Source organism: Sebastes fasciatus, chromosome 2 (assembly GCF_043250625.1).
Source record: "Sebastes fasciatus isolate fSebFas1 chromosome 2, fSebFas1.pri, whole genome shotgun sequence".
NCBI lineage: Eukaryota > Metazoa > Chordata > Actinopteri > Perciformes > Sebastidae > Sebastes > Sebastes fasciatus.
This window is the reverse complement of record NC_133796.1, coordinates 26,573,381-26,588,737: the sequence shown is the minus strand read 5'-3', so window position 1 is coordinate 26,588,737 and position 15,357 is coordinate 26,573,381. Positions and strand designations below refer to the sequence as shown.

The 15,357-nt window shown below is 39.7% G+C and overlaps 1 protein-coding gene across 16 annotated transcripts in view; it reads left to right on the top strand.

Moving 5' to 3' along the window:
• Window positions 1–15,357, top strand: part of tjp1a (tight junction protein 1a) — a 164,441-nt gene that overhangs the window by 94,673 nt on the left and 54,411 nt on the right. The window lies entirely within an intron of this gene.

Below are 15,357 nucleotides of genomic sequence, written 5' to 3'. Positions count from 1 at the left end.
TTGTTTGGCTGTATAACTTTGTAGTTAGTAGTAATGTAGTATGCCTAATGGTGGTGGTGTTTGTGTGTGTTTATGTTTGTTTGTATGAGTGAGAGTGTGTTTGGCTAAGGGGGGTTATTATGAAATCTACACCTAGTAACCAGCCATGCTGTTTCTAATGTACTAGGTTAAAATAATCTCTCTTGTTTCTGTTGATAAGTCACCCAGCTGTAGTTAGGTCTCAGCTCAGCTACCTGTTGATATCCAGAGTCCCAGTCTCTATAGTTTATTTTTTTAAAAAGTGGCAGGAAATCCACATGGATCTAAAAACTAACTTTGCTTCTGGGGCAGAACTTCTGCCAAAAAATAACCTTTTTTACATGTCAGAGATCCCAGATTTTGCCTTACACCTAGTAACCAGCCATGCTGTTTCTACTGTACTAGGTTAATATAATCTCACTTAAACTCTCTTGTTTCTGTTGATAAGAAGTCACCCAGCTGTAGTAGGTCTCAGCTCAGCTACCTGTTGATATCTAGAGGCTCAATAGTTAAAAAAAAGAAAAGAAGTGGTTCTGTTGTTGGGCAGTATAACTTTGTAGACTGTCGTTAGTAGTAATGTAGTATGCCTAGAGGTGGTGGTGTTTGTGTGTGTGAGAGTGTGTTTGGCTAAGGGGGGTTATTTTGAAATCTACACCTAGTAACCAGCCATGCTGTTTCTACTGTATTAGGTTAAAATAATCTCACTTAAACTCTCTTGTTTCTGTTGATAAGTCACCCAGCTGTAGTTAGGTCTCAGCTCAGCTAACTGTTGATATCCAGAGTCCAAGTCTCTATAGTTTATTTTAAAAAAAAGTGGCAGGAAATCCACATGGATCTAAAAACTAACTGAGCTTCTTAGGCAGAACTTCTGCCAAGAAATAACCTTTTTTTTTTTTTTTTTTTACATGTAGGAGATCCCAGATGATAGTGGACCAAAAATTACATTTGATCAAGTTTGCATTTTGAGATTATTTTTGTTTTAAATTGAGTTTTCTGAGAGACTTATAATGATAATAATCTTTATTTGTATAGCACATTTTCTAAACATAGTTTCAAAGTGCTTGCACAGATACAATGAAATACAGACAAAAAAAAATAAAAACAACAATAAAAGAAAAAAACATAAAAACCAAATAATGAGAAAACTAAAACCCGTAACCAGTGGTATCAAAACAATAAATTACTACACATAAGCCAAAGTTAAAAAAGCCTTGTGACAGTCAGGGTGAAAGAGCCACCTGTTAACCAAAGTGTAATCTTTATAAACAATCATATTGTATTGACTTCAAGTAAATCAACTGACACTTAGTATAGTGTTATTTATAGAGTATAACTTAGAAACTATTCACTATTTTTGTGCACCCTTTCGTTCACTTGCCAAGTCCAAGTTGAGGTCCCTGAAGCCCATTTCTAGCTATGTTGTTTTCTCTTTCAATATAATTTTTTTTTCATTTTCAACATAATAAAAATGACACCATACAAAGACCTACAATTGAGACATACCGAATATCACAAAACAAGAACACACCCAGATATTCACAATCACAAAAAATAAAAAACACAAAAAAGAAATAAAATAAAAATAAGAATAAAATGTGAGCATCAGAAATAGTCGCAACCCGGTGAATTTAACTATTTTACTATTATATGTGTTACCCCCATACGTATTACTCTTGACCATTCCTCTTCCAGGTATATTGTTATTGAGGACCAGTCACTTAAAAACACATCAAGAATACCTCTTAACACGTGTGATAGTCTCTCCAAAGGCAAAATAAACAAGGTTTTCATACCACGCTACAATATCTATACAATACAAAACAATAGCTATGTTGTTTTCACCTGCAGCACTGTCAGCTATGTGTAGTTGCTGTCCATTCATCAGTCAAAACAGCTGGATGAATACCTGTCAAGCCTTAATATTTTCTCGTTATATATAATGTGTTTTAGATCAATCAATGAAGCATTCCTGCAGAATTGGTTATTTTAAACATTAATTTAGTGAAAGAAAAAAGTTGTGATAAATATAATTTAAGTGGGTCAATCCTCAGATTAGACCTACATTTTTTTTTTACACACTGCATTCAGAAGTAATTTTCTATTTAGGGATTTGTATTTTTTTCAGTTTGACAAGTGAGGAATGTGCTGTGTTTGTCTAACTGAGGTGGTGATATTCAGGTTTGGTCGGTTGTTCCAGTTAGACGAAACCACCTCCGTCATGTCAGCGGGTGACGTTATGCTGTACTGTACCTGATGGCGTTGGTCACACCTTACCATTTACACTTACTACTGTACTATGCTGCAGTTGGTAATGAGCCAAAAGTGTGTCCTGTGCTCATTAGTAATTCCAGTGTTTCCTCTTCAATTTCATATTATTCTCTATTTTCTTGTGTTGTATTACATCAGGTAGGACTAGGACTTTTGAACTTTGTTGTCTGCTTTGAATTAAAAGGGAAACTTTAAGAACTGGATGACAGTGTTGTGAATGGTTTCCTTAGGGCCTACATGAGCAACAATGCCTGAACAGCAGTGTTGTAGCACTCCAGATCGGTCTTGGTCTCGAGACCAGTCTCAAGAAAACTTTTTGAAGATCTCGGTCTCGACAGCATTTTTACTCGGTCTTGTCTCGGTCTCAGACAAAGAGGACTCAGGATTTAATTTCAAGACCACAATTGCGGGGGTATCATTAAATTGTCTGCTTGCATTGTCTGATTTATGTTAACATCAAGCATTGCTTATAGAAAACAAAGGAACATTCCCACACATAAAATTCACCTCTGCAATATCTTTTGATTATTTTATCAAGTCATTTATTATGGTAACACTTGTACATACTTACACATATACAGCGTATACAGTATATGGCAATAGAAGAGGTGAATGAAGAGGAATCTTCATTTGTTTTCTTCGGGCGTTTCTATGGGAATGTGGTTCTTTCAGGTCAATTTCAGGAACATTCCTATGGTTTGCATTTGTGTGTCATGCACTGTGTGACTCATACTGGTCTGGTCTTGGTCTTGACTCGGTCTCGCCCTGCCTTGGTCTTGGTCTTGACTTGGTCTTTATGCACTTTGGTCTTGGTCACGACTTGGTCTCTGTTTAGGTGGTCTTGACTCCACTGCTGAACTGAAAGGCCTAAAAAAAATGATGAAAAATGTCCGGATCTTCATGTAGGCTACCTTTTGAGTTAGCATGGTCACTATCCTTAGTAATGAAGACTACATTTCCTGTTGCTGCTTCAGAATAAAAGCTTTCCTGCATTGTCTTTGTGGAGAATTTTGAATAAGCAGAAAGTGTTTGGTTTGCATTAATATTAGATTTACAGCGGCTCCAACGACACTACAACAGATCAGGCTGCTATCGGTTGGATGAAAGTCAAAACAAGAATGTAGGGGTGAAGACGTCATGTTGACTGCTTGTTGATGGATAGTCTTGGCAGCCTGGTTGTGATTAGTGGACAGCCTGCTTTCCAAGTTTTAGTCATATTGTTCAGGTGATTAATGATGTCTCTTTTATATAGCTCAGCGTTTCCTAATGATAGAAAGGCTATATGTCAGTTATATAGCAAACTTTGCATACACATATTTTTTAAAGGCGGAAAACAGAAGTCTTTCCAAGCTATCCTCTGTTCCACTGGTCTAATTCACTCAGTGTATATTTTCATAAAGGGTTTCTTTAATTCATTTTTCTGAAAAGCAGAAACATGATGTTAGGATTCGTGTTCATATTCCAAGCTAACCCATTATTGTTAGAGCTGGGCAATATTGTCTGCCAGTGGAATCATAACTTAATAAAATAATTTTATTTTTTTTTATTACGTTTTCGTTTCACAAAATGCTTTTGCCAAAAGTAATGATTCCAAGAAAACTATTATTACAAAAATGGCAAAATACGACAGCACCAATGAGGTTTTCATGGGGGTTTTCTTACATAAACAAATATCCTGAAATATCTCAATGTCTGTAGGAGGTCCTCTAGGTTTTTATTATTTTATCATTCCATCTTGCCAACTCTAAAAGCCAAGTAGAGCTGTGTCTCCTTTAATACACACGACCTAGTGACTTCTGTTCAGGGTCACTGCACTGATTAGCTAACAGTGCAAAGACAGTAGTCACATTAAGCATCCAAAGCTGCTCCTAGTGAGACAGACATAGCCCTAACTACATTTTGTATTAACCGATTCCATCATTCATTGTCAGAAATAATCTGTGAAACGCATATGACTCGCCTTCCACTGTGTTAGCCTGTCACTCATTGTCCGTATATTAACTCCCACCTGATGAGTTGTGGAAAACTGATATGACATCAGTGTTAGTCACATGCCACGTAAAGCTGCGGTTAATGATCAGCTGTAATAAAATGTTGCTGCGCTGTTTTTCAGGAATAGGCTGTATGTGTGTTGATGCCACACCTCAGAGGTCAACAATGCTATCATTGTGCAATAGTGTGTCATTAGGTTAGTATTATGTGTCAGTAAATATTTAGCATTCACTCAATTGTGACAATGTTGGCAACAGAACAGTTCAGGTGAACAGAGTGAAAGCACTTTTCTAACCTAATCTAAGTTAAGTTGAAGTTGCCTCTCAGTTTCATGTCATGACAGACCTACACTACAAAATAACAGTTTATGTTAATTGCTGTTTAGAGGAGGATGTGTCTCTATGAAGACGGAAAAGGAAAGATCTTTCTGTTTGGTGCTAGACTTCCTGCTTTGGCACCAAGGAGGGAGGGAAGGACAGTGTTATCAAAGCTGGGAGAAAAAGACAGTCTGGCTGTACTGGTAGGATGACATTTGATGACATGATGACAGATGAGCAGTGGAGCAACAAAAAGTCAATTTGATTAAAACTTTATTTGATCATCATTTAAAGACAATGTTAGAATTGACTTATTTAGCAATGGTAATGCTAATTGTATGACATCTTTACTAATCATATTTTTAAGTGCCATTTAAATCTGAATTTCATTGATTGCTTTATACATTGTTTTTCAAACGAGTCCGGCTTTAACTGATATTAAACTAGTTGAAAACCACATTAATCCACTGAAGAGTTGACTCTTCTTCACTACAGTAAATGCTGGCCTCATTCTTCTTTGTGTTCAGCCATTCCTGTTTACTTTTGCAAATGCAACACAAAAAAGAAACATAATTTAGAGCATCAGCAGTCCCTCCAGCCTTTAGACTTGTGTTTTGAGAAGACAGACTGAAATGAGTGGAAAATGCATTTGGATGAAGGGGGTTGTATTAATTAGAGTTGCACAGCGGGCCAAGAACAGCCTCTATTTTGCTTTGATGATTGCACATCCCCATTTACATCAATGAAGGAGGGAAATGTAATTAGAGGGCCAAGTGCTAGGGAGAGGATAAGAGTCCTGGTGGTGTTTTTGTTCTGTGTCCTAGGCTCCCCGTCCTTTTTGGAGAATCAGGGCTGATGTGGCCGTGATAAACAGGATGAAACAGCTAATATCTGGTGTCTGTGACCACCATCAGATTATAAAGCATTTATTCAATCTTCTGTTGATACACTCCCCGAAGGGCTTCACATGCCCACATATTAACACGTTAAATTTAACTTATAAATCTTGTAAATTCTTCTTGCAAGACGTTCATGCGTGCAATGGACAGTATATGAAGGGTTATTGATATTAAATGTCACAGGGAAGCTGGGTTGAAAATGTCATAGGGCACAATCAAGGTCATTTTGAGAACAGGGCGATCAGTGCAGTCTGGCTCACTGTAGACAGCAGCTACTGCTCAACAGCATGAAGAAGGATGAGTCAAGAATAGGGCTGCGCAATTAATCGAAATTTGATCAAAATCACAATATGGCCTACTGCAATTTTTAAATCGCAGAATTTGTTAAAATTGCAATATTTGTTATAGGTGAAATCTGTGTCAGAATACTATTTTAGAATAAATGTTGTGGTGCTGCAGAGATGTCCTAGCCTACTCATCATATTCTACAGACTTCAGAAAACATCTTTGTTTAGTACAGATCACGAGAGGTGTTTTTTATCGCGAGGGATATTCTCGCCTCCCAGCATTGGACGCTTGATGGGCTGCCACTAGACACAAGGCACTTGATTGGACGAACGCTTTCCCTTTTGGGCTGCAGCTTTCAAACCGGAACCAACATGGCAACTCGTTTGGAAATTGTTTTCTCTTATAACACGAAAATAGTTCACAGAAATGTGTTTCTGGAAACTTTTTATGCGAGAAATATGCCATGCAGTTGCTGAATCTGTCTTTATTTTGGATTGACAACGCTTAGTGTAAATGTTTCTCGGGAGTTCCCAGAGGCGACGAGTCGGACACAAAGTAGCCTAGACCTCAATTTTATGCAAATGAGGAGCGGGCGACGTGACGGTCTATCTCTCGAATCGCGCTGCCATGCTACCAGAAAGCATTGCACGGCTGCTTACATAGACAATGAATGGGAAGTGTGGAAAGGACGGAGCCTGTGGACATATAACTCATTCCTGCTGACACTAACAGATCAGCCTTTGATTTTAGGCCCTTGATTCAAAGCCCTCCCAGTCCTTAAGGAGGTGTAGACTGTCTCTGTGTATAAGATGAGAAGACTGCCAGTTGATCATATTGAAGACAGCAGGTCTGTTGCTTCAGCTGGGCTTCTGTTTTTTGGCTAGTTGGTCCGCGGCTGTGACCTGGATCTTAACTAGGCCTGCACGATGCTTTGTCTCAGCCAGCAGCTAAGAATACAAGCCAAATTTTAAGATACATGGCAAACTAAGCTAAACAGTTAGACTACATACAGACAGCTTTTGTTTTACCTTGTGTAGCCAAGGGTTATGTGGCGCCTATACTTTATGAAGGTAATAAAATAATAACACGGAGACTCTGTAGTCCGGGCAACAACTTTATTACTCCAACCTTGTCAACAACAGCACATCAGAGCTTCACTGCATCCGCTCCACACTTCACAATAAAATCCCCGGACACATACACTGGAACACTGCTTACTAGAGGGAACCAAAGTCATTCAGAGCCTTCACTGAGATGCAAATCAACTAAATGGTGTACACTTGTTTGTAACCATTCGCTATAAGCCCCAGCTAGCTCGCTGTGCTTGTGTAATACTGTGTTCACACTACAAGCAACACCGCAACATTCTACAAGTCGTTCAATGGAAGCTGATGACATGAAGCTACAAACTGACGGCCAACACTTATTGCTGCGGGACATGCCACAAATAAAGTTTAGCTGGACTCAACTTTTTTCAGCGCTCCAATGATGCGTTGAAGCGTCAACAAAGCATGTTTTTGTTTCACCCTGTTCCGTTCCATCTAAACAAATGCCGTTAGCCAGTTCCCAGTATCTAACCATAACTACGTCAATGAGAGCTTGAGCAACACTTCAATGACGACTTGCCGACAATGTAGCTGGCCATGCTGGCTGTTTTGTTGCTTTTGTCGCTGCTGAGCCTAAAACAGCAGCGGTGAATGAGAGACCGCAGACAGAGCAGATTAAAGTTACGCTTTTCTACATGTTTACATCATGTTATTGAACAGGTGTATTGATAAATTATTGGTTTTATACTCATGAAGGTTTTATTGCACTTACTTACAGTAACAAGCGTAGTTGTCGTCAACTCGACTTCACCTGTTTCACTTCACTGTCTCAACTGCAGCCTCTCTGATTTGCTGTTCGCTGACTTCACATGTGGAGAACTCCTCCACAGCCTCAACACAGAGGAGGGGTGAGGCTTCAGCGTGATGATGAATATTACGGTCTTTAACCGGGTTTCGATAACCATCCCTAAATATAATGATTTTTCTTATTCACTGCGTTTCAGGGGGGCTTTTGCGAAGTATGTCATTTATTTTGTCAAAAACATATGTTTAGGCATAGGTTCATGGACCACAAGAGACTTTACATAACACATAGAGTAAGCTTAATTTAAGTATGATTATGTCCAGATGCCCAGATGCCCAGATTCATTGTCGACCAGTCTTGAAAAACCCCCCCAAAAAAAACGGTGGACTGTGATAATCAAAATAAGCTCCTTGTTACTGAAGTATCACCTTCTGTCGGAGCCTAGATACAAACATTGAGAGAAAGCAGCTGTTTGTGTTGTTTCGATGCCAGGAGACTCTGGAGTGCGACAGTTATCAAGGACATCTGACCTGCTTATCCTTTCATCCCTGGAGTGAAATCCAGGGCAGATACACACAGCAGAGAGGGAAAAAGAAGGAAAGCAGAAAATGCCTTCTGAGGGAGGAGGTGATGTGAGGAGGGGTTATTGGAGGGGTGAAATGGAGAAAGGAAGGAGTGGGAGGGAGAGATGCACCGGCTATAATCTGAATCACATGGCAGATCTTAAAAAGACTGCCTCTCTCCTATAATCACAGCATTATAACTCTTGAGCTTTTTCATGTTATAAAGCATATTATAAAGCACATTATTTCTATTTAATTCAAATGCAACAGCAAAATAGGGTGGAGTACATTTCCTTGCGCGGTGTGGGTCAAGGACATTTGTGGAAAAGACTAGCAGTAGCCTTGCAAAACAATCCACAAATATGACTTTGCTCACTGTGGTTTGGCAATGCCATGCATAGCATATCTTAAGGGGGATGTTGTTGAAAGCAGCAATAGATTATTGACAGTTATCTGCGTCACTGAGACACCCAACATGAACCATGAACTGGAATAACATGGGTGTGGTTCAGAATTGTTGTTCAAATTTCTCCTTAACTTTTCACCAAAATCAGTTTCTGAAAAATAAAATGACACAAGAAGCGGGCCATGTGGTCATATTATCACCATCAATCATACATCGGTTTAGCGATTTGGAAGTTTGTTGAGGCAGAGATCATGCAATTTTTTACTTGTTGGTCATATTTTAAATACAAACAGTTCTCAAGTGAATGTTTCCAGACTTTATCAGTGAACAATGAGCTTTCCAGATATAGTGTGGCTGGGTGAGGCTAGACCAGCAGGATGTTGCAGGCAGAACCAAAAACACCAGAGAAGCGACTGAGCACTGGTCTGCCCAGGAATCCATAACACTTTTTTCTGTTATGAGTGGCTTAGTTCTGATATTGCCCTGAGAAAGTCAAAATATTATCTCACAGATCTCCCTCAGGAAGACCAACCTAACCGCGCCTTTATTTTGAAATTCCCATATCGGCAAATATTAAGGGTGTCACGATTTAGATTCGAAATTGGAAATAGATCGAAATTGGCCTCCAATCTCGATCATCAAAATCAAAAGCAGGATCAATGTTGTTGTTTGTTTTTCTCTGCCTCCGCCCACTAGCGTGCGTCAGACAGAAAATACAGCTGTACTGAAGAAATGTAACAGCCACCTCATTCAAGGTTAAAACTGTAAACCAGCACAAAAATCACAATTACCAACATAAGCCACCATCTGAACAGACACATTACATTATAAACACTAACAAAAGTAACGTTTGCATTTTGGAACATAAAACAGCAAAATTAAACAACTCAGTCCAGCACTCGGGACTAGACAGACATGATAGGAAATATAGGCCGTCCCGGTCGCTACCATGGTCGCTACGATACCCAGGGCACTTCCTGCAGGCCTGTGGCATTTTACAGTACATGAATTAGCCCAGCGGCTAGCAGACTTTAGTTAGTTAGTTAGATATTTTTCCTTACTCATAGCTCTTCTACTCTTACTTGGTACAATATTAAGTCACTGCGTCTCCCGACAGAAGAACACCACATTTGAATTTCAGCCTACATGCACGTTTTTTCAACTCAACGTTGTTGAATCGGAGCAGCTGATATACAGTAGATAGTAAAAAACTAGCGGGACTACCGAATGCCGCCTCTCAGCGAACAGACTGTCCAAAGCTCCGCCTCTCCCCTCAGTGACAAACAGCGATCAGAGGATAGCGAGAGAGGAAAGAGGACAAAAAGGGGAGAGAAACAAACGCAGTAACAGTAAATGATTTGTTTTTGTAATGATTATGTACTGAGGTGGGTCACACAGATACTGATATTGAAAAGATGCAGCTGTTTATGTTGTAGACTGTTGTAGTCGAATATTTGAAACACTTGAAGTTCAGTTCTCTATTTAAAGAAGAATTTGAAAGTGTAAATGACAGTTGTCGGGGCATAAAACCAATGATCTGTTGATCTTTATGAATCAAGACTTCATAGTCTAACAATGGCGTGTTCAAATTGAATCGTGGATTTGGAGAATTGTGACACCCCTAGCAAATATCGTACCGTTGTCCAGAGAATCTGTATTGTATCTTGATGAAACTGGTGATTTACACCCCTACCTTTCACTCAGCTGCTGATGTTGTTGATTGAGGTGGATGAATGGAAATGTCTTGTAACCCTGAGTCTTGGTTAGTTCCTTTCCTTATCAAACAGCCAGCCTGTCAAAGCTAGGACACGCCAAGCCATTCCTGCATCCTTTCTAGCAGGGCAGGTCTCTGCAGGGATTTATCATTCCCACTGCAGGCATAGGGGATTTGACACAGGGTGTTTTGTGTGTGTGAGACAGAGAGAGACAGAGCTAGAGAGAGACGGTGAGAGAGGAGGAGGGACAAGAGAGAGTGCATGTGGCAGCCGTGGCTCAGCTGGTTATGGAAGAGAGAAAGAGGCTGGAACAGATTCATCCCAAGGCTTGTTGCCCTACATGCCTTCACACACACACACACACACACACACACTGCTGTGTGTTCATTTGCTTATCTTTCACAGTGTTGGGAAAACAGCCCTGTCTTTTCTGTCTGGGAAACACAGTCATCAGCCTGTGGGAGACATCGTCCGCTGCTTTAGATGATATAAGGCATAATCATCACTAGCAGTATCTGTGTGTAACTTTCCCAGATCTCAGACTAACGTTAAGGAATTTGCTTCTCTTAGAAACCTTTGTTGCCTGACAATAGAAATGTTTTCCCTGCTAAATATATATATTGTCCACATGCATGTATTGAAATCTGTCTCCCCCACCTTTAGCTTAAAACAGCACATCATTTGATTGTGTTTTCTATAAACAGCTGTGCTTATCCTTATCACCTGTCTCTGTTAGTCTTCTCTCTATATATACACTTTTCTCCACATTTTTGTCTCTGTTTCTCTCTTTTAGTGTAAAGTGAAACAGTGTAAAAAAAAACAACTTATTACATCAACCTGTGTAAGACAGTTTTTTTTTTTTACAGTGTACCAAGAACTGTCATCAATCATCTTAACAAATCTTAAACCTGCTGTTTTCCGCTTTGTGCGTTAGTTTGCTTAAGCCGGTAGACTTGAAACATGCAATTAAGTTCAAGATCTATAATCCAGTGTGCAGATAATCTGCTTTTTCCTTTTTATAAAGCTGCCATACTGTACCTTGCATAAATATCAGATTGAATGTGCGCTCAGCTACCCTTTTGTTTCATGAAACATGATCATCTGAGACAAAACACTATAACACTATAACAGACATAACAAATGTATTATTATTTAGTTTTTTTTTATAGGCTTATATAAGTGTTCTCAGTAAATGCAGTTAGCACAGAGTAGTGCCACAGCATCTGATGCCGAACATTTCTCATATCATTTTTCATTATTGTGTGTTTTTAATAACGTTTCAACACATTAAAATAATGTTGACACTTACATTAACTATGTTTTATGTCAAAACAGAAAAAATTTACTTTTCCAGAAGCTCAATGGTCAGAGATATAGTGACTAGGGCTGGGTATTGGTACTCAAGACCTTTAAGGTATCGACCGAAATAACCTTGTGCCAAGTAGTATCAAAACTTCTCCAGTCAAACAATACCTGCAGTTGATTCTTTTTGTGCCGAGATCTTTCTTGCAGCCAATCACCACAAGCGTTCTTTGGTTTAATGTAGCTACCACAGCAGCTACAACCTAAACAGCCAAGATTGCATCGCTCTGAACACGGAGTTGTCTGAGCCGATGGCTAGCAGCTAAAGGTGCTAACAGTTTAGACCTGTGGGAGAGCCGAAGGGTGGGCAATATGCTTCTGCGACAACGTGGTCCCGCCACCCTGGGTCGGGGGAGGGTGTTATCAACGGTAACCTCTGTATGAGCGCTGTGCCTTGTCATTGTGATACACACAGCTTCCATTCACATGATAGGTATCAAATGAAGTACTCTATTGGTATCCGTATCACTTTAAGGGTAGGCCACTGGCTTCATAATTTTTTTAAACGATACCCAGCGTTAATAGTGACCTATGAAACGATTTGACACGGTAAACCTCAACACAGACCAACCACATTAAAATTAACACTATTTGGCTAATGGCTTAACGAGACAGGTTTTGGCTGTTTGACGGATATACAGTACATCACTGTCTGATAGCACATTCACTGTGTTATTGCCTGTTCCCAACATCTGTTCACATGAAAACAAGACCAGAAACCGCCGGTCAGCAAAGTCAGACCTGCGGGTTGTTCTCCCTCTCTCACCACATCAACAGCAGACTCGCATGTCCCATTAAAATGCCTGCAAACTTTTTGTTTTGTTTGTTTGTCCTTGTACACATTTATTTTGCATTTGCAGAAGTACATACAGTATATGTATGATATATTGGGGCTCAGCGTCCCAATATTAAAAAATAAAAATAAACTTCCCATGGAAGGTCTAAAAAAGTTTTGGGAACGACTGGCATAGAGCATCAAATACGGGTGGTTCTGTCACTGATTAAAAACATTCACTCATAAAGATCTACACTGTCACTCCTTTCAATCCTCTTCTCCTGTCTGAAGTATGGATGGGAAGTAAAAACACAAAATAAACAGGCAGCAGCTAGCAGTTTCACTTGATAGTATGACAGCGAGGGCTAGTGAGTGATGCAAGGAGAGACACATCGTTATGCGTTTAGTTCAACGCCAATTTGCAGATGCTTCTGAAGTGTTGCTGTTGTGGCTCAAAAAACTTTTCTCTTCACAGATATCAACAAAGGAAAGCTTAGATGCAGGTTGTGTTTCCTTAATACAGATCTGTTCAGCTGTCAGTCCTGTTTAAGTTGCTGTATGTGGGCCTACTCTGCAATGATAACTTTGCACTATGCAGCTGTGATCATAAACAAAACTCTGACTTGGTATCTGCAGATACTTTAAAGGATATGGATGTGTTTCCCTCAGCCTTCTGAAAACAGCGTAATGATGTACTGTACGTATACTACAGAATAACAAGATGATAAGGCTTCATTACAGGTTTGTTCTTTGCACATTGTAATTAGTTCATTAGGTGCATTGGAGGGTGTAAGCTTCCTCTCTAGTTGGGGTGCTGAGGAGTTCTTTTTTTAGCCATCATTAGAAGTAATTTGTGTATTATCTCTCTGTGCTTGTGCATCTTGTTCAGGAATGCATGCGCCCCCTCCCTATCTCTCATCTCTTGGGGGAACGGTAATTATGATGCCAGTTAAGTGCTGGGAAAATGGCCGCTCCAACAGTAACTCATTAATTCACTATAGATTCTGCCCCACAACATGCCTATTGTAGCAAAGTCCTCAGAAGGCTTGGGAATGCCATTGAGTGGGCTTGGCCCCTTGTTTTATGGCACCATGTGATTGTGCGAGCTATGAGTTGTGGTTCAGAGTTGCGTAGTTTGAAAGATGTTGTGCAACTTGAAATTTGGAAGCCATAATGTTTTTATTTCTATGCCAAATATTCCAGCCGCCTGGTTCCAGTTTGAACAATCAAATCCTGCTCTTGTCACCGTACTAATCATGTGTAGACTTTGGTACATTGTGGCAGACGAGACTCTCTATTTGTCTTTGTTGGTAGTAGCTAATTTTGGTCATGCTGTGTGTACTGTGGGGGCAGGCAAACATGAGCAGACTGAAAGACCCCTTGCTGAATCACCCCTTTGTTAACGTGTGTGTGTGTGTCTTTGCCTGCTTGCATGTGTGGTACAGTGAGTTTCAACACCGTCAAACTAGAGGTGGGAAAACATCTATTCACCTATGTATCACGATTTTTTTTTTACGATTTTGAAATAGATTTTTTAATGCCAGAAACAATATATACTTGCTTCATTTGAGTCTATGCAGAGGTAGAAGGAAGTTAGCACTGTTGTAGTCTGAGTAACGTGACGTCATATCCGCTCCTTATTCGTCAACCAAAACAAACCGTAGCCGGCCGCAACGAGAAAGTACAAAACTGCGGAGGGTCCGCGTAGATACAACCTTCACCATCGCATATTAAATCCAAAGTGGTAAACACTACACATACCGAAATCAACCGACGCTACAACTGCAGAGCACCCATATACTGACATTTATGTTAAATGCACTCAAACAGCCCCGATAGAGCTGGCCATGGATGTATAAAGAGAACGGAGCTGACGGGAGAGCTAGCGACGGGCTTGGCGAAGTTAGCGGAAGTATACACGTGTGACTACATCTGCTTTTCAAAATAAGGTGTTAACAAATGGAATTGTATATACAACATACATATATGGAAATAAGATTGACTGGATTATATTCACCAGAAGTATAAAACGTTACGTATCCTTTATAAATTAAAAAGAAAATAAAACTAGTTTGACCGTTTGGTCGGAGTTCGCGAGTGATTGACAGCCGGCTCTCAGACAGCAGCTGGACAGCAGACCTCAGATCAGCTCTTACTGTTTGTTTTCCTCCGGTCTGTGAAATCTTGCAGATGCCGTTAGGAGCACCGGAGGACACAGAGGCATATGATTTTTTTGCAGGTTACCTATTTCATGTACTACTGTCACGATATACCTTTTTTTTAATCGTATCTGCTCCAATCTCGCCTACTTCAGCTTTAAAAATTGCAATACATATCAAATCGGCACCCAAGTATCGTGATGGTATCGAATCGGTAGATAGCTGTATCATCCCAGCCCTGGTGTATTTGCTTCTATGGGTATATGTAACTGTGGCTATGTTGGGACAATATGACCTAAATATGATCAATAGGTCTAATAATAAACCCTTCCTGTGAGATGTCAATAGTTGTTGTAGTTTATTTTTAAGGGATTCCACTATCGTAAATTTAGGTTAGTAAGGGATTCATAGTGTTGGTAAATTGATAAATTTAGTTTGTTTTTAGTCCCGACCGCCACTTCTGAGGTACGTAGTAAAATTCATCTCTTGTGACGAAATGTATTACAACACATGGCAAAATATGGCTTCTGTTAATCGACAGTCATTAACACTGCAGTAATTTCTCAGAAACTTTATCAGCCACATGACAGTAATCACTGTAATTATCATTGCCAGACCCTGAATCGTTTTCCCTCGCCTTCACAGTCACTGATACTTGTCACTGATACTTGTTTATTTTGGTTCTCTGATATTAAATTGACCCAGTCACATTATATTATCACATTGAATTCAGTTGCTGTGTTG